Source organism: Bombina bombina, chromosome 4, assembly GCF_027579735.1.
Source record: "Bombina bombina isolate aBomBom1 chromosome 4, aBomBom1.pri, whole genome shotgun sequence".
In the NCBI taxonomy this organism is placed as follows: domain Eukaryota; kingdom Metazoa; phylum Chordata; class Amphibia; order Anura; family Bombinatoridae; genus Bombina; species Bombina bombina.
Genome location: NC_069502.1, coordinates 712,008,364 through 712,029,781, shown reverse-complemented (window position 1 = coordinate 712,029,781; position 21,418 = coordinate 712,008,364). Strand labels below are relative to the sequence as shown.

The following is a 21,418-nucleotide window of genomic DNA, read 5'->3' as shown; positions in this document are numbered from 1 at the left end:
GTCTATGTGAGTGGTGAGATGGCTCCTATATAGGGTTGCCACCTCAGCCATGTTTTCCTGGACACTTATGAGTTACACATGCTGCAGGGTGTGCAGGGAGGAACATGTATTGTGTTTCTGGACAGCACTATTCATATTCCTCCCTGCATACCCTGCAGCATGTGTAACTTATAAGTGTTCTGTATTTTAAGGGACAGGTGGCAACCCTACTCCTATATAAAGTAATGGAGCTCATTGGAATGGGACACTTTGCTCCAAAGTCAGCATTGAGCAGGGGGGCACTTTAACAATTAAATTCCGCAGCCAATATAAATCACATTATGTTGCTTCTATGTGTATGCATGTAGTTTTCTATTAGGGTTATAAGTATTTTAAGTGTTTTGAGAAAAGCTCACCACCTTCTAGCTCTAGCTAGCGAGAAAAAACAATGAGATTTGCAGTGCAAAAATCTTTACAGAATTGCGCTGGGATTAGAGAGACAATTTAAGATAAGCCCATGGAACGCCTATGTTCAGCCCATTTTTCGCAAACGCAACCATTACGCTTTGTGTTTTGTACGTATTTCTATGGTTTATTTGCACATCCATTGTGCTTAAATTACGATTTACACGGTGCATATTTAACTTACATACAAAAATATGTAACTTGCATACAAAATTTAAATTTTTGATTTTTGGCGAAGAATTTTGTTACGATTTTATATGCACCGTAACAATACTTTTTTTTTCTGTGTATTTTTGTGTGAATGGTTCAATTATTAATTTTCTATGATTTTTAAATTACAAATTTAATTGTGCACTTTTTTAATATATGCATCTCTTTCCTATACAAAAATACTGTATATGCCCCCTTAGCGAGACACCCTGTTTTTAGGATAGAAAGTGGCTTTAGATCATTCCACCAGGGAAATAAAAGCACTGGTGAGCATTCTTATAGAATCTCACCAGCCCAGAGAGCTATAGAAAATTGTCCCCTTCATTTTAAAATAAATGAACCTATAATAACATTATGCAGGTTTAATGGTAATGGCACAAGGATTGTTTGCAATGTGTTGCAGGTCCTTTTGTGGCTAAATGGTTGAGTGAGCAGTGTTCATTTGTGAGCAAAGCTAATGATTATCATAGCAGCAGGAAAGCCAGAACATGAAATTTGTGTTATCCAGCTGCTGACAAGCTAAGTTAGTCATATGTTCTGCTGATAGAATTACCACACTATTCTAGTTCCCTTCCTGCTGTGTATGAAATGAGTGGTGCCCTCAAACTGATTTGGTGCAATGATGTGTGTTCATTTGGTGTGTTTTTTTCCATCTAGAGAATAATAAAGAATGTGTTACAGTACACTCACTTTATGCTTTTCCTGATGGTCATGTGTCAGAAATCCTTTAGTCTGTTTTTAGAAATTATTTAAAGGGACACTGAACCCAATTTTTTTCTTTTGTAATTCAGAAAGAGCATGTAATTTTAAGCAACTTTCTAATTTGCTCCGGTTATCAATTTTTCTTCATTCTCTTGCTATCTTTACTTGAAAAAGAAGGCATCTAAGCTTTTTTTGGTTTCAGCACTTTTTTATTGGTGGATGAATTTATCCACCAATCAGCAAGGACAACCCAGGTTGTTCACCAAAAATGGGCCGGCATCTAAACTTACATTCTTGCATTTCAAATAAACATACCAAGAGAATGAAGAAAATGTGATAATAGGAGTAAATTAGAAAGTTGCTTAAAATGTCATGCTCAATCTGAATCACAAAAGAAAAAATTTGGGTACAGTGTCCCTTTAACACTGTTTAAAGGGACATACAATTACAGTAGTTTATCCCAACATACTACCATTAATACACTGCTACAGAGCAGATCTGTTTAAAGAGATACTGAACCAAACATTTTTTATTTAATGATTGATTCAGATAAAGGCTTGCAATTTTAAGCAACTTTCTAATTCACTTTTATTATCAAATATTCTTCGTTCAATTGCTATCTTTATTTAAAAAGCTGGGATGTAAAGCTGAAGAGCCGGCCCATTTTAGGTTCAGCCCCCTTGATAGTGCTTGCTTATTGGTGGCAACATTTAGCCACCAATAAGCAAGCGTAACCCAGGTTCTAAATAAAAAATGGGCCTGCTCCTAATCTTTACATTCCGGCTTTTTAAGACAGTAAGAGAACAAAGAAAAATTGATCATAGAATTAAATTAGAAAGTTGCTTAAAATTGCATGGTCTATCTGAATCATTCAAGAAAAAAATTGGGTTTAGTGTCCCTTTAAAAAAATTTTTTTTACATTTATATCAGCACCATAGGCATGTGTGCTGTGCTAGTTTGAGCTGAAACTCAGGTGCTGATTAATAAGTATTCTTTGTGCACTGTGCAGTGAGCATCTATAACAATCAGCACCTGTGTGTACCTACATGTGGCACTGAAAAAATATTGCAATAAAAAATGGTAATGCATCCTTTTTCACATGTGTAGCATTGCAAAGTGTTTTGCTATAGTATTCTAGGGCTGCAAATCCTTACTGCATTATTAATCTGCATGCCCCTTTAAACGTTAAACAGTTTGCTATATGTTAAGGATGCAATCTCTGAAGATATTCTGAAACAAATTAGATTGCCAAATAACTTTGCCCTTTGGTATATTCTGTAGTCCTTTATACAGACATATATTAATTATTTTAGCTAATTAACAAAGGGAATTAAACTCAATGATCTTTGAACATTCATTTAAACATGATATTATTATTATTATTATTATTATTATTATTATTATTTTGGCATGTAACCAACTGCTTACATTTCAGGAAATCCATGTTTGTGCACAACTGATTCTTGAAAAGCAATTAATCATTGGCTGATAAGAACAAGTCCCTTAGCTCAGTTTCTCATTGGCTGTTAAGAAACAAAACTGTAATATGATAAAATACTTTGTCTTACTTTTTTTTCTTTTAACAGCAATTTAATAGAATATTTACACACACAATCAATATGTTCTGATAGCTGGTGTTTTGTTTTGTGATTTTTTTATTTTTTTTAACCTTTATGGGCTGTTTTTAGAGATATATCAACTATGTTATATCTTTTTTTTTGTGTGTGTGGGGGGGGTCCATTCTTTGGGTTAATTAATCTCCATCAGTATTGTCTAAGTCAGCATCTGCTGACTCTTTTCATATGTCTTGCTTACAATGTATCACTGCAAAACCTTAAGATATCACTTGTATCCAATTTCCAGCCAATGACCATACATTTTTCATCTAGTTGGTGAATATTGCATGATTTCTGGTATTATGTTCAACTGGGAACAGAAATGATTTTTGTTTCTTGGCCTGATCTAACACAGCATCATTATGTGTGCTACTGCATAGTGTTATGTTATGTAGTGATATGTTATGATCAGTATACACTACATTAGTATTTTGACAGTACTGTATAAGGCATACATTGCAAATTAAATAACAATTATATATAATAGATATAAGTCAGTGTGGTTAATTTTCTGGTAATGTAATAACTGTTGGCAATTGTGAAAATATTTACTAAGCAATTCTATGCCATAAAGCACCTTCTGTCACTTAAAGAAACATCTGGTTCATTCAATTAAATGGGTCAAAAAAATAGTTTGCAGTTACAGAAGGGTAACTTATGGAACATCATTTTTTAGTTTGAGACATATAAATGCTTAGAAAACAAATATCACATCTTTCACAGATTATATAGCTATTGTAACTTTATATTGCCTGTGTAATTTTACATACAGAATGATTAAAAATGTGCTTTGTTTATTTATTTATTTATTTAAAGGGGCATTCTGATGCAAACAAATTACATGCACTAATCTGTTAGCGTGTGTATTTTTTTGTATTACTAATCCAAGATAATTATAAATTTAAACCTTTTAAAAAAAAAATGTCTTAAACACGTAGGTAAAGTCCTGCTCAGGAAATTGACGGTGATTAGGGGTTATGTTTGACTGCCATTGCTGATTGGCTCGCTTGCAGTTTTCTACTCAAGAGCTATAATGCATGTGGCTCACGAGTCGGACTTTAGCAATGTGTTTAACTCCTTTTGTGGGGTTAAAACACATAGTAAACTAGGGTCAGCACTTAAAAAATGACGTAGCAAATTAGAGCATGTTATGTGTGTGTCAGAATCTTGTTTTAAATGAAAAGATTAATAGAGGCCATAGATTCACAATCAGGGAGTTGATGGTGTCACACAAAATTAGGGCTGATGGTAAAAAGAACTGATTTTTTATTTTGATAGTTTTAACTTTGTCAATCAGTTATATACTTATAGTATTATTTTTTTGTATAACTTATAATTCAGTCATTGGGGTGTCATGGACATGTAAAAAATAATCTTCCTATCATATTTTGCTCCAAAAGTTCACCAAAAATGTGCTAAACTAAAAAAAGGACAAGAAAAAAAAAAATTGCATAGGTATTATTGAGTGATGATATAAAAGAATAGATCAGTAGCATTGACAGCACTATATTTTGCACAGAAACATCATTTTGTCTTTCATTATTCTTTACAGACATATGAATGTAAAATACACACACACAGACATACAGAGACTTAACTCATGAGAACCTACAACAATAAGCAGCAGATGCGTCACTGTGACAGCCGGTGAGCTGACGGAGAAAGGTGACTTCATAAGAAGAGCCTTGTATAGATGCAGCTCACTAGATACCCACTGAAAGATAGGAGATGTTGATGGTGGTGACCTCTGAGTGCAAGTCATCTTACTATAAACAGAAGGGTGTGGAAAGCCATTGGTTTGAACAAGACTTGTTTACTATCCAAGTTCTCCTCTTTAGTTAACTTAAATAACTGCTCAGTGCTGGCAGCCCAGTGACAGCTCAAGGGAGGACAAAGTGTCTTGAATCAAGACAATACTGACAGCTAACACTGAGCCTTGTGATACCCCTGAAACCCAGCACCTTCTACATTACTGCTTCGTTCCTGGCACTACACACATGGATTGTTTTTGCTAATGGCATGCAGGACCTGGCTGTCAGTATTTTTTTTAATTTACTAGTTTTAAAAGCTTGGGACACAAATTTGGAAGGTAAGCCCCATTTTTTCCATGGTAACTTGAGAAAATAATAGTTTTTTTTTCATAGTTTGTGAAAAGAATAACACAATACTGCAGGGGCAGAAACAGGAAATAGAAATATTTTTCAGTTATTCATTTTTTTGTAAAATCAGTAGAATATGTTTGAAAATTTGTTATAGTCCTCTTAATGTATTTCTCAATTTTCTTTATGCAAATATAAAAAGGGAACTGCATTGTATTTTGTTCTTGATTATTTTTTTTTCTTTGCTGCATACGTTTTATTTTTCAGCAAAGCCCCTTTCCTCTATATTCCTGTTCAATAAATTAAATCCCATCTGTCCTGCATTTCACTGTTCTAGCAGGTATTAGGGCAGCTGTTTGACTTGATCACATGCCTGATTTCTGACACATGAAATACAGTTCACCACATATCCACATGTTTATTTGGGCACATTTTTGTCTTGAAATGTAATCTTGAATTAACATTTGCACTTGTTACTTTTGCAACCAGTTCCCTCTTTTCCTTGTTAATTAAACAATTTAGTTTATGTTTTTTACAAGTGCTGATTGCAATATAAAGGCATAGTTAAAACAAGCATTGAAGCCAATTCTGTTGAATTTTAGATGAGATACACATGGTATTGCTTTAAAAATTATTGTGTTTATTTAGAAGAATTAACTTATTTTATGAAGGTTAAGAAAACTGCAAAATGATATAGTGTTCATCTGTGGAAATTGATTTTACTCGGTTGAGAATGGCATTGTTCAGGGAATGGATTTTGAAGAAAGCCAGGATAATTTATTAGAGCCAATGCGTTTTCCAGTATAGTTTGCAAGGTCTGATGAGTAGCAAACAGGAGTATTCAGTTACGCACTTTTTTTCTTCTTCTTTGGGTGGTGCATTAGTAGTTAACTAAAGTAGGTTCAACCAACTTATTAAGTTCTCATTACTTTCAGCAAATTTTGTTTGATGTGTGTGTTTCCTTTTTATCACCAATCGAATGCAGCCTTGTAATTTAGATTTTTTTAAAAAATATTTAAAACAAATTGTAGTTTTCAAAAAGATGTATGTTATAAATTTACTAACAAAACATATTTATGTATAGCACAAAATTTGGTGTTACAGATAGTTTACACGAATAGGCATTACTTTTAATTGAATTTTAATTTTACATCATTTTCATATTTAAATATATGGTGGAATCATTAATATTTTTTATTTTAAAAATGTAGTTCAATTAATATTTTTAAAGCCCATATGCATCTAAATAAATACATTAGTATAGCATGTCTAATATAATTTTAAAAATCTATACAAATATCTCAAGCATTAGAAAAAAGCATGGGAAATACCTTTATATATGGATTCTGAATGTATTTTTTAATTAAAAGACAGCTAATAGTATTAAAAAAATGTGTATGTCTCAAAATAATCCAGACTCACCTGTATCTTTGTATTTGTTAGCATTTCAATAAAACCAAGCACTACATTTTTCATGTCCATCTATGTATAGGCTAGAAATGTACATCCAGGTCTGTGAAATGCTTAGCTCCGCATTATCCCTCTAGCTTTGCAGTTTCTAAAAGGGTTAAGAATGCTCTATTAATATCAGGAGCCTGTGTGGCTAGCTGTGAAAGATAAGATCTGGGGCTACTAAATCAAAATGTCCTCAATAAAATACTTAGCTATACAATGCAAAACTAATATTACATTACACGGTATTAGCTTTCTCCCATCACCCCTTTCTATGCATGAGTAGTTGTATTTTCTGCATGCTTCTAATTTTCATTTAATAATAGCCTTCAAAGAAAAATGTTTGACATTTTATTTAATGCATCCTTTAAAAAAATATATATTTCTTCTTCTGGAAAAAAATAAATAGTGAATAAAATTCAAAAGAAGGAATCTTTGTTTATAATACTGAATGGTATAATGGACTAGAGAACAATGATCTTGATGTTATCCCAATGTGAAACAAGTTTATAATGAATGTTCAGTTTGCTTAAAAATAAGACTTAATCTTTGCCTGTGGGTATAAATTCTTTTGAAGTTCCAGTGTTGTGAAGAAGAAGGTTATTAAATGCACAGAGTTTAAAGAATCGGAGTGTTGAGTGAAAAATAAATAAAACAAATGCAAATATTAAGTAATTTCTTTAATATTAATAATTTGTGGAAATGATTTGTCACAAAATTAGGGGTGTGGTATGGTGCTTGTTATTTTAGGAGTAATTATAAACATTAAATTGATCTAACACACACACACACACACATATATATAAATACATATATATATATGTATATATATATATATATATATTTATATATATATATATATATATATAAAGTAAAAGCAGTGCTATAATATAAGTTACACTTAACATTCACATTCTGATAAATAATACACTCTTTCCTGAAGAGCTCCATGACTTTAAGAAAAGGTGACTTTCCTGTTGTAATTATATCATGATTTTGAGAAATCTTATTTGATTTAAAAAAAAAAATGTGATAATTTCATTAAAGTGTGCCACAATTACTGACCCTATTTTTCATGTGCGGTCATTTGTAGCTAATAAAAAAATGGTAAGATTATAACTGAACATCTAAAACATAAATTATTGAGGAATATAAATGTTATGATAGCATAAAACATTTGTCAAATTTAAAAAGTATTCATTCATATTACTATTGGACCTGACTTGTAAACATGTTAGAATGCAATAAGCTTGTTCTTCTAGAATATTATTTATAGGCTTAACTGATATTTTAATTATTGTAGTAGAATAAAGTATACTAAAAAATTAATTGTAGTAGCTGAGATATTTTTTTTTAAAAATTTTATATGCAATAATTTAACTTCATAGATATATAACACAATGTTTAGACCTCAAATTAATATTGTTATAAGGTAAATAAAATTTATGATGTTGAAACAGTTCTTTCCTTTCCCATTTCAAAGTACATTAAGCAATTGAAATATCCGTATTTTCTTTTTTTTTCCCAAGAAGAAATAAATACGTAAGAGGAAACAATTTTTTGTAACTTAAAATTGAGTCTAACAAATGCTGAAAAAAATCTTTAAATATTTATACCACTTAAATGTTAATTTAATGATTATATATATTTCAATTACATAAATATGGAATACTATATTACATTTTGTCATATGTACAAAAGTAGTGAAGTATTTCAAAACGGCATTAGGTTTAGATTAAAAATGCAACTAAAATAGTCTTGTAGTAGAGAATATAACATAAATATTTATCAATATGCAGTATTTCCGCTCAATAAACATTATTATCTTTTATTTTTTTTTATCATTTGATTTTAAAATACTGACTATCCCAAAGAATAGGAGAAACAAAGCTCTTAAATTGTTTTTCAAAGCCAAATTAAATTGTTGACCAAAAGAAATGTGTCTTACAGTCCACAGTTTTCATTTGTAATACAGTATATGGCAGTTTCCTTGTCTCTTCAGTGTAGCACCTGTTTAATATTGTTCATATTAAAGGGACATGCCACCCACATTTTTTCTTTTATGATTTTGAAAGAGAATGCAATGTTAAACATCTTTCTAATTTACTTCTATTATCTAATTTGTTTTATTATCTTGATATTCTTTGATGAAAATCATATCTAGATATGCTCACTAGCTGCTGATTGGTTGCTGCACATAGAAGCATCATGTGATTGGCTCACCATGTACATTGCTTTTTCTACAAATAAGGATATTTTAAAAATGAAGCAAAATAAATTATGGAAGTAAATTGTAATGTTGTTTAAATTTCTATTCTCTATCTGAATCATGAAAGAAAGATTTTGGGTTTAGTGGCCCTTTAAGTGACATAATATATTAAGCTTGTACTGCTTATAGTCATATTATTCTATATTGTGCAAGTTGTACCTATTGAAAAATAAAAAGGTTCACATTGTTTGGAGAAAGACAATTTTTATTTGTTTCTTATATAGATGTAAATACTAAATAGATTAACCAAAAAAATAAATGAATGGGAGCTGAGGTAACATTCTAGTAGTCAAATTGACTTGGATCTAGGAATTTGTCAAACTAATGGTTACCATATTTATGCAATTTTGCATTAAGCCAGTGATTATTTCTTATGTCCACATTACTACAGTGGTTTGAATCAATATACGGTACTAAGGTTTAAGATGCGTTGCTTGAATTACTTTGTATATTACCATTATGTGTATTTTGAGATAGTGTGCTGATTTGAGTGTTTTGCGTTGGCATTTTTAAAATCAATTTATACAAATAAATTAGCACATAAAATGTAATGTATATTACAGAAATGACTTAAAAAAACATTTTAACAAATGTTATTCCTTATTTTTATTGTATTTAGAATGTATATTCTAAAATGTATTTAAATTAAGAGTATATGCTATACAATTACGGGAATATGTTTGCATTTGAATCATACAATTTTAAACAACTTTACAATTTACTTCTATTATCTAATTTGCTTTATTATCTTGGTATCCTCTGTTAAAAAGCATACCTAGGAGGACGCAGAAGCATCAATGCCCTATTGGGAACTAGCTTCTGATTGGTGGCTGCACATACATTCCTCTTGTGATTGGTTTACCCAATGTGTCCAGCTAGCTTCCTGTAATGCAATGCTGCTCATTGAACAAAGAATATCAAAGGATTTAAACAAATCTCCTAATTCAAGTACATTGGAAAATTGTTAAAAACTATATGCTCTACCTGAAACATGAAAGAAAAAATTTGAGTTTCGTAACCCTTTAAGTCCTAACTATAGTATGTCCTTAAGTGAAGAGTATGCAACGTGAAAACCCTGATGTTATTCTAAAGTTTGCTTGATTTGACAAGCTGACCTCAAGTCTGCTATTTGTGGATAGCTTTCTATACTTTTAATAGCAAGGTGACTTTTTTCTTCAATAACAGACTTTGGATATTTAAGTCGGTTGTAAAGGACAGCTTTAAAACCAACTCCCATTTAATAGGAAATTAAACACTTTGAGAATATATAACTAAAATGTTTAACTATATTTAGTTAAAAAAACACTTTGCAATATGCTTTCATTATTTGAATAATTTGAATGGCCTCAGCGCCTGATAGGAACCTATATGCCTGGGGGCGGGTGACTCCTAGCAGTGACCCAAAAGTGTAATGCAAAGAAAAGGATGCCCAGGCGCCTACCCTAAGGGGCTAGGTAATAGTGTATATAAATAATAACAACTTTATTTACGTACTACATGTAGATAAAAGAGCAATGATTAGACAGTAATTAAAAGGCAGTGGAGTTAATAGTATAATCTAAACTTCATGGATCCATGATCAATTTAAAAAGTTAAAACAGTAGATAAACAATCAATAAAAACAATGGTTAATACAAAAGCAATAGTCAGATAATGTACAATCAAAATTTGAGTGCCAAACAGTCCCAAATATATCCGAAATATATAAATATCCGAAATATATAAAAAAGTCCAGAAATACAAAAATATATAAAGTATGGAAGTTCAAAAATGTCCAAAGTCAAGACTGGTCTTGAGAAAGGCCTAGTACAGGCCGAAACGCGTAGACCAGCACTGGTAAGCCTTATTGCAATATTCTCCATTTTTTTAGGACATACTACACTATATTTTGTTTCTGTTTTTTCCCCACAGGTGGATCGTTTGTTGTTACTTGTTTCATCTTGTTTTTGATTTTTAACTCCTATAGTAGTTTGGGACTTTTGCAGCACATCGTCATTTTTTGATTTTGTTACACTACCACCATTCACCTGAACACATCACCTCCTATTGGGATTTGACTATGTTTTTGGATCATATTTATTGAACACACCAAATTTGAAATACAAGTGTTTTTTCTTATATTTTACACTATTTTTCATATATTTTTTCAGATTTTCACTATATTTTATATTTTTTATTGATGTTTTATTGGTTTCTCACACACACCACAGGATTTTAGACACCAATTTGGATTGACTTTGAACACACCAAATTTGGAATACACATGTTTTTTCTTATATTTTACACTATTTTTCATATATTTTTTCAGATTTTCACTATATTTTATATTTTTTATTGATGTTTTATTGGTTTCTCACACACACCACAGGATTTTAGACACCAATTTGGATTGACTTTGGACATTTTTGAACTTCCATACTTTATATATTTTTGTATTTCTGGACTTTTTTATATATTTCGGATATTTATATATTTCGGATATATTTGGGACTGTTTGGCACTCAAATTTTGATTGTACATTATCTGACTATTGCTTTAGTATTAACCATTGTTTTTATTGATTGTTTATCTACTGTTTTAACTTTTTAAATTGATCATGGATCCATGAAGTTTAAATTATACTATTAACTCCACTGCCTTTTAATTACTGTCTAATCATTGCTCTTTTATCTACATGTAGTACGTAAATAAAGTTGTTATTATTTATATACACTATTACCTAGCCCCTTATGGTAGGCACCTGGGCATCCTTTTCTTTGCATTATACTTTCATTATTTATTTTGTCTACTGTTTCTGTAATTTAATTCTGTAAATTGCTTTACAATTTGGGAAGTACAGACTGGTGGTAAAATACCTGCTCTGTGTTTGTGGCCAGCAACCAAAAGAAACCAAAAGGAGCGTAAAATGACTATTCTGTGTGTGCAACTTGCAGTCATATGGGATCAAATCAATGATGTATATGTGTGCAGCAGCAAAAAAGGTAAACTCATTAAAGGGACAGTCTAGGCCAAAATAAACTTTCATGATTCAGATAGAGCATGTAATTTTAAACAATTTTCCAATTTACTTTTATCACCAATTTTGCTTTGTTCTCTTGGTATTCTTAGTTGAAAGCTTAACCTAGGAGGTTCATATGCTTATTTCTTAGACCTTGAAGGCCACCTCTTTCAGAATGCATTTTAACAGTTTTTCACCACTAGAGGGTGTTAGTTCACGTATTTCATATAGATAACACTGTGCTCGTGCACGTGAAGTTATCTGGGAGCAGGCACTGATTGGCTAAACTGCAAGTCTGTCAAAAGAACTGAAATAAAGGGGCAGTTTTCAGAGGCTTAGATACAAGATAATCACAGAGGTAAAAAGTACATTAATATAACTGTGTTGGTTATGCAAAACTGGGGAATGGGTAATAAAGGGATTATTTATCTTTTAAAACAGTAAAAATTCTGGTGTAGACTGTCCCTTTAAATCACTCCATTGTTTGCATTGCTAGCAACTTTGAAGGGTACAATTACTGCTTAGTTTATTACTGGCTGTCAAAGAGGTAAAATAACTGCTCAGTTGTAAAAAAGAAATATGGTATGTTCTATGGTGTGGCCAAAGGTAAAGCTTTGGTACTAGCCACCATGTGACTCCACCAAATGCCCATCCTCCATCACCTGCAGGTAACCCAGTATTTTGGCATAGGAGAGGTGGCAATCCTAGGACTAATATATATAATTAAAAAAAGAATATCTAAAAGTTTAAAAGGTGGGGTTAACATTACACTTAACATAAAATAGACAGTGGGAAGTAACTGCAAACGCATATTTAAATAGGCCACCTGTTTAATGACAAATTATGCTAGTAATTTATAATGATTAAAGACGCAATTAATGGAGATTGTTTAATTAAAGCGGATAAGAGAATTAGATCTCTAAATACATTTGTGTTTATTTGGGTTGTTACAGTAAGGAATACTTGCTATGTCATTCCATTAATTCTGATAAGAAAACTAAAGTAATGTTAAAGGGATACTAAACCCAAATGTTTCTTTAATGATACAGATTGAGCATGCAATTTTATTTATGTCTTTATTTCAAAAGCAGGAATGTAAAGCTTAGCAGCCGGCCAATTTTTGGTTCAGAGGTTGGGTTACGTTTGCTTATTGGTAGCTAAATGTAGCCACCAATAAGCAAGTACTATCCATGTTGCTGAACCTAAAATGGTCCGGCTCCTATGCTTACATTCCTGCTTTTTAAATGAAGATAGCAAAAGAACAAAGAAAAATTGATAATTGGAGTAAATTAGAAAGTTGATAAAAATTTTTTTATTTATTTTACAATTAGAAATAGGTTTAATAGATTTTTTTTTCACTCATTTTAAAATGTAGTTTGTATTTATAAATATGTATATATCTCTATTTATATATCCATATAGAGCTATAAAGATATATATAAATACAAAACTATATATATATATATATATATATATATATATATATATATATATATAATAAAAATAACATTGTGAAGAATGAAGAAATATGTGATTTCAACTTATTTTTAATGCATCTTCTTTGCATTACCACAATATGGCTTACCGCACCTTTGGGTTAGTGCTCAATCAAAAGACAGAACAGAATTTTGTAGCATTCTCCGTACAAGTCTTTAAAAAATGGTCTAATCAGGACAGGGAAATGTTTTCAATAAGCAGAAACACTCTCTTTAAGATTGAACAAAATGCTAACTTTTTTTTAATAATAATAACAATAAAAAAGTATATATGAAAACAATAACTGTACATTGTCACTGTTTGTGTGTGCACGTGGGTGCTTATTTTCATGTGCATGTCGATGTATTGTACATTGTCCCTTTAAAGAATGAGAAAAAAAGCAAGTATGATTACCAATAATTGTTTCCAAAAAAATACCCCACAAATTGTAAAATAAGCACACACATCAGGACGTATCATGTTAATAAAAGGCGAATAAATTAATAATAATCAAATAAATGGGAATAGTTTATTGCATATTTAAGTGGGGAATACTATTATCTTAATACAGTATTAGGTGGTCATTGCTTCAGTCAACAAACTGCTGCAAAACGCTAAGATACTGCATGGGTACTGTATGTGTTTTTATACAAGTGGTAATAAACATTTATTACTTATAGCTTATGAAACAGGGTAGCATATCTGAAGAAGGGGCTAACTACCTCCAAAGTCACATATTCAAATATTTTTGTTTTCAAGACTATTGAGTGACACCTTCCTTGTTTTAAAAGTTGACATTTATTATTGACATTATTTACACATATCTATCTATCTATCTATCTATCTATCTATCTATCTATCTATCTATCTATCTATCTAAAGTGCATTCAGAAAGTATTCAGACCCCTTTTCACATTTTATTATGTTGCAGAGTTATGCTAAAATGGTTTATTTTTTTTTTCACATCAATATACACTCCATACTACATAATGACTAAGCAAAACAAATGTTTTTTTTGATAACTTTACAAATGTATCAAAAAAGAAAACAGAGATATGACATTGACATAAGTATTCAGACCCTTTGCTATGTCTATATAAGGTGTCACAGCTGAAAATGCGTATCAGAGTAAAATCCAAGCCATGCCGTCAAATGAACAACCTGCAGAGCTCAGAGACAGGATTGAGCCAAGGCACAGTTCTGGGGAAGGCTACACAAAATTTCAACTGCACAGTGCCCAACATAATTCTTAAATGAAAAAAGTTTGGAACAACCAGGACTCTTCCTAGAGCTTGCTGCTGGGAGAAACCAAGTAAGATAGGGGACCAAGAACCCAATGGTCACTCTGGTTAAGCTCCAGGGATCATGTGTGGAGATGGGAGAAACTTGAAAAAGGACAAGCATCACTACAACACTCCACTAAACTGAGGTTTATGCCAGAGTGGTCAGATGTAAGCCTCTCCTCAGTACAAAACACATGAAAACCTGCTTGGAATTTGCAATTGAGCACCTAAAGGTCTTTCAGACTTTGAGAAACAATATTCTCTGGTCTGATGAAATGAAGAATTAACTGTTTTCCCTCAATTCCAAGCATAACGTCTGGAGGAAAACAGGCACTGCTCATCACCTGTGCAATATCATCCCATATGTGAATCATGGTGATTGTAGCATCATGCTGTGGGTGTTTTTAAGCGGCAGGGACTGGGGGCTGGTCAGAGTTGAGGGAAAGCTGAACACAGCAAAATACAGATATCCTTAATGAAAACCTGGTCCAGAGTACTCAGGACTTCTGACTGGTTCACCTTTCAACACACAAGACAACACAACAGTTGCTTAGGGAGAACTCTGTGGCACAGCCAGAGCCCAATCTAACATGTCTGGAGAAACCTTAAAACGGCTGTACACTGAAGGTTCCCACCCAACCTGACAGAGCTTGAGAGGATCTGAATAGAATGGCAGAAAAATCCAAAATCATTCCCTAAAAGGCTTATCACTGCCAAAGGTGCTTTAACTAAGTCTGAATGCTTATGTAAATTTGATATTTCATTTTTTTCTTTTTAATAAATTACAGTTAACAAAAATCTGTTTTTTTGTTTGTCATGATGGCGTATGATTGATGTTAAATAAACTATATATATATATATATATATATATATATATATATATATATATATATATATATATAATCATACCCCATCATGACAAACAAAAAAAACAGATTTTTGTTAACTGTATTTTTAAAAAAAGAAAAAAATGAAATACACACACACACACACACTTTATGCCATAAGTATATGGACGCCTGGACATCACACCTATATGAGCTTGTTGGGCATCCCATTATAATCATCATTCTGATTCATTCAAAAAATGTTCAACAGAGTTGAGGTCAGGGTTCTGTGCAGGCCACTCGAGTTCCTCCTCACCAAACTTGCCATGGACCTCGCTTTGTGCATAGGAGCATGGTCATGCTAGAACAGGAAAGGGCCTTCCCCAAAGTCACAACGTCGTAAGCACCCAATTGTCTAAAATGTGTTTGTATCCTAAAACATTAAGATGTCACTTTACTGAAAATAAGGGGCCTAGCCCAAACTTGAAAAACAGCCCTAGAATGTTGCGTGCTTTACACCTGAAGATATCGATATGATCAATCGTTGTACCTAATGAAACCCTGTTAATGTTGATCAGATATTACTTACAGTTGATTGGGGCAGATCTAATTTGACAAAATTTCACAAACTGGCTTGTGGCAAAAGTGGCTTCCTATGACAGTGCCACAATTAAAGCCACTGAGCTCTTTACTAAAACCTATTGTACTGCCAATGTTTGCATATGGAGATTTAATGGCTGTGTGCTTGAGCTTAATAATTAGTAGGGGTGCCCCCCCAAAATAAATAAATAAATAAATATATATATATAGTTTAAATTATGAAATAGTAATACTTTCAATTATTATTATGATATATTTATTGTTTATTAAATTACTGTCAGATGAATACCACCATTACACAAGGTTAACTACAAGACAGTTGAGCTTTCAGACATATGACATGGGAAGCAATAGAGATAGAGGGTGTTGGATTTGAGGGTGAGAAAGCAGATCTCTTACACATGCTCAACTGAAGTGCTACCTAAGCTATAGCACTGCTTTCCTTTTTTTTTTTTTATGATTTTCTTATTATCATAGAGCAAACCATCTATATATACGGATAGATTCTTATAGCACCAGCTTAGATTGTAAGGTCTATAGGAAGCAGTGCCAGGAATTCTTCTGTCCCAGGCTGCCCTCCATGCTCATTTTTATTTATGGAACTCCTTTATAGTACTGTAGAATCTGTTGGTTAGCTCCGTTGAAATCTATGAATTTACTGTTGGACAAGTTATAGTGAGATGTGATATCTTTTTGGATTTGGTCTTTGCTTTCAGTGTATTTTTTCTTTTTATTCAATAAATATTAATGCTACATCACATAGGTTTAATTACAAATTCTATACAGATTTGATAAATGAATAATTACATAGTGGGTGTTTATAACAGTGAAAGTGATATATTGCTTTAAGTCAAATACTCTTCAAACCAGACTATGCAACAATCCAATACCATGTCCTTCCAACATCAGGAAAACAAATTCCCTTTATAGCACTTGAGTACTTGCCCAAGGTTGCGATAATATGTAATCATTGGCAGAAAACATTCAAATGAAATAGAAGTATCTTGTGAGATTCAATTTGTAAACCTGTGCTAATTTATAGGAGAATTTACTGATCATATTATCTGATTCATAAACTCAATACTTTTCATCACTGAAGTAGTTTGAGGTTTACAGGAAAGAACTTTACTTTTTGGCAGACATACTCAGGTAAGGAATTAATTTGATTACCTTGTGGCTTTTCAAAAGAAGATAGGTGTGACACACTGGTTCAGTAACCCCTGAACATCTACCTGAATATTATTTTTTTTTAAAAGTCAAATGGACAAACTCTACAAAGACTTGACTCAAAACTTGACTCAATCAAATTTGTTAAAATTTTAACTATTCTCAAAAAAGTTACTTATTTAAAAATGAAAGTGACTTTAATTGATTTAAAATTTAGATGAGTTTAACTGCTTTGATGAACAGACTATGCAATCTGATTGGTTATAAACATTTTTCTTTTTTTTAACCAACTTGAATCAGTGCTTAGAAATTACTTCATAGAGTACAATCACTTAAAAATGTCTTTTTAACTGATGTAGTTTATTTGTGAAAATCCTAACTAAAAATATTTGCAGGGAATAGTGTAATAATAGAATCATTTCAATCATACTATAAAAAAAATGAAGACAGCATGTTTTTAAAATGTAATAATTGTATTTATGTACATTGCTATAAAGAGCATTTGTGTTATATCCTATAAAGAATATATGAGGGATCAATGCTACACTGTATTTCAAAGCTTTCCAGCTGCTTTTTTAATCTCTAAAAAATATTTACATTTGAGACTAATTATAATTAGGTTATTTTGTTGACATGAATTCTAACTTGAAATCTTGACTTTAGCACTGAAATTGGCTTTTAGTAGCAGATCAGGTGTTTTTGTGTTGTGTTTTTAATATTCAAATTTGGCTATACAGTTCAGTTGTAAAGGATGTAAAGGAAGCAATTCACATTTACAGCCAAATAGATTATTCTGCAAGTCGACTACCAAATTTGATTAAGAAGACATCATACCCATATGAAATATGACTTGAAAGTGATGCAGCAAAAAATTTGACTATAATTTCTAAGTAAAAAAGTAAGATATTTTAGCTCAAAATTTCTTCAGCTCACCAGAATAAGTGCTCTGTGAACCGCTACTATCAGCTGAATGTTAAAAAAAACAGCCAATCAGCTTCATCAGTGCTGAGGTCACACTTTGCTTTACTGTAATCTTGCATGATTTCATATCAAACTTCTTTAAACTGAGGAGGGAAATATCATGACTGTGCCTATACTTGCCAGGCGCACACTCCCTTGCAACTCCCTGGACTATTATCCTGATTGGCTGCTTAAAGTCTTTTTACAATGGAATGTGGCTATTGTAGAAATTTTGAGGTAAAATATGCTCCTTTTTTAGATAGAAATGTTCAGATGATATTTTCTATCCAGCTTTTTACAGATATACTGCATCACTTCAAGTGCTTTAACATTTGGGTTTCATGTCCCTTTAAGTCAATGGATACTCAATGTGTGTGCACACCATTAAGAATAGGTCATAATGAGTTTTATTGGGGAAGAATATTATATTGTACCCAATGGTATATGGTCACTGACCTTGTTCCTCAGTAACCTATGTACATATTAACTTTATATTGCAAGTCAGATCTTTAGATGATTAAATATACCTCAAAAGCCACTGTAGTCCTGTTTATATCTGCAGTGGAGAAATTAAAGTTAGATAAGTGGATCAAGTGATTTGTGGAGCACAAACAAAACATAACAAACTGATTTGTAGGCATTTGCACTCATTGCATTTAAACACTGATTTCAGTGCTTTTTCTGTGAGTTGCCTACACAAATCATACCTTGTTGTTTTGTTTTGTTTTTTTGCTCTGCTTTTTTCTCTTTGGGGAGTTCCTCATTGTGTGTGAATTATATTGCTTACTATCAGAAGGTGTCACTTATATTTATCATTTACCCCATAGTCAGCAAGCAAATGGGGGAAGCAGAGGGCATTTCCGACACATCCTCTTCACTAGGCCAGTAAATCAGAAGGGATGTCTGAGAGATCCTTTGCATGTAAGGAGTTAGTGTCCCTTTAAGGGATTTAAGCCAGTGGACTTAAAGTAAATGTAAATTTTGATGCTAAAGTGCCTGGTTTTCAAAACTTTGATTAAAAACAGGTGCACTTTAAGTCATCAAAATTTTACATTTCACTCCTGTTGTGAAAAAAAAGTACCTTTTAATCTTCACAGCAGCATCAGCTTCCTCCGGTCTCACAAGCCATTTCTGGTGTCAGAAATGATTGATAGGTCATCCTCCAATCACAGCATCCCCCCCGGGGGAATCGGTGTCTGATTCAACGCTATGATTGGAGGAAGCCGGATGCCTCATTTTAGACCCAGGAAGAGGCTTTGCGATGGGTGGAGGAAGCTGGAGCTGCTGTGAAGATTAAAAGGTACGTTTTTTTCACAACAGGAGTGAAATGTAAATTTTTATGAATTAAAGTGCTGTTTTTAATCAAAGTTTTAAAAACCGGGCACTTTAGCATCAAAATTTACATTTACTTTAATGCTTAGACTTGTGCGGTCTTTGCGGGGCAGATGGGAAAGAGGACTTTGTTCCACAAAACAAGCAAAAAGCATTGAAATAAATTACCATCATGCATATTATAATTATAAAATTGTACATATTTGTTAGTTATTGCTCACATATAATCTGTCTGTGGTCCTTTTCAGCTTTTAATATAGTATGATACTACATTTTATGTTATAAACATATAGATTAAGGGTCGGTGCACTGTGTATCTCAGTAGAACCTTGTTTTTAATATATACATGACCAAATATTGGCAGTAAACATCTTAAAGGGATAGTAAAGTCCAAATTAAACTTTCATGATTCAGATAGGGCATGTAATTTTAAACAACTTTCTAATTTACTTTTATAATCAAGTTTGCTTTGTTCTCTTGCTATTTTTAGTTGAAAGCTAAACCTAGGTAGGCTCATATGCTAATTTCTAATCCCTTGAAGGCAGCCTCTCATCTAAATGCATTTGACAGTTTTTCACAGCTAGAGGGCGTTAGTTCATATGTTTCATATAGATAACACTGTGCTCGCGCACGTGAAGTTATTTAAGAGTCAGTACTAATTACCTGAAATGCAAATCTGTCAAAAGATCTGAGATAAGGAGGTAGTCAGCAGAAGCTTAGATACAAGGTAATTACAGAGGTAAAAAGTCTATTTCTATAACAGTGTTGGTTATGGTAAACTGGGGAATGGCAAATAAAGGGATTATCTATTTTTTTTTAAACAATAATATTTTTGGTGTTTACTATCCCTTTAATTACTAGACATTTCTGTTGTGTTGCTATATAATAACATATCAGCATTTTTATAAGACTTTTTTTTTTTATACATGTCTCATATACAAAAGCACAAATTAAGCATAACAAATTATTATCAGTCATAACCTCTCGAAACTCTATGGAGGAGGGGACCCAGCCAGTAGAAAGAACCATGGTGCCCTATCTATCGCCTCCCCCCCTGCCCCGGGTAAGATTGGATACATCCCAAAGGGGGGAAAAAGGTAGTGTGATGTGACCCACCCAGACAAGCTGGGCAGGAGCGGAAGAGGTAGGGGGGCACCCACTTCGTAACTCTTTTGGTTTTATTCAGGTGTTCTGAATCTTTGCTGTCTATTCCTAGCTTCGGAATACATTATCCAAGGTTCCCATATCCTCAAAAATTGCTCCTTATTACCCAGTATGTCAGCAGAGGCACTACTCATCTGATAGTGGAAGTCAATCTTATTCCTGATTAACAAAAATGATGGCACCGATGTCTTCCATTATCTAGCTATGTTTAGTTTAGTTATCGTACAGATGAGTGCTATTAGTTTATTAACTCTTGAATTCAGACCAGGTAAGGGTTCATGTAGTAGTGCCTGAGTAGGGGATAAATTAATTTGTCTTTCCAAAATTTCACTTAAAAGAGATGACGTTTGGGTCCATATATTAGTTACATGGCAACAATGCCACCACATATGTGAGTATGTCCCACTCTCATTGCAACCTCGTAAACAATTTGTGTTAGCCTGAATCTTATGTATTTTGGAGGGACAGAAGTACCATCGAATTGCCACTTTTATAAAATTTTCCTTTAGATGGGCGCATATTGAAAAAAGAAGTGCCAGACCTAAGAGTGTCACACCACTTTTCTACTGGCCAGGTGAAATTTAATTCAGTTTCCCATTTTATCATGAATGGCAATTTGTTTAGCTTAGGAGGTGAATTTAATAGGATATAAAGGTTGGAGATTGCTCCTCTGATCCTACTTGTGGCCAGGCATATCCTCTCTACATAAGAACTAGCAGATATCTTATTATTGCCTAGAACTTCAGCTACCCTGGCTCTTAATTGAAGGTAGTGAAACCAACTGGAAACCTCCCACCTCTTGAGTTCAGCATACTGATG

General features: G+C 32.5%; 1 protein-coding gene across 4 annotated transcripts in view; it reads left to right on the top strand.

Moving 5' to 3' along the window:
- Positions 1-21,418, top strand: part of EYA4 (EYA transcriptional coactivator and phosphatase 4) — a 506,638-nt gene that overhangs the window by 208,016 nt on the left and 277,204 nt on the right. The window contains exon 1 of one of the 4 annotated variants that reach the window (XM_053710911.1): positions 4,695-5,061. The exons of the other annotated variants lie outside the window; for them this stretch is intronic. The gene's annotated coding sequence lies outside the window, so the exon portion shown is untranslated. Of the gene's footprint in view, positions 1-4,694; positions 5,062-21,418 lie in introns of those variants that run through there. 4 annotated transcript variants of the gene reach the window in all.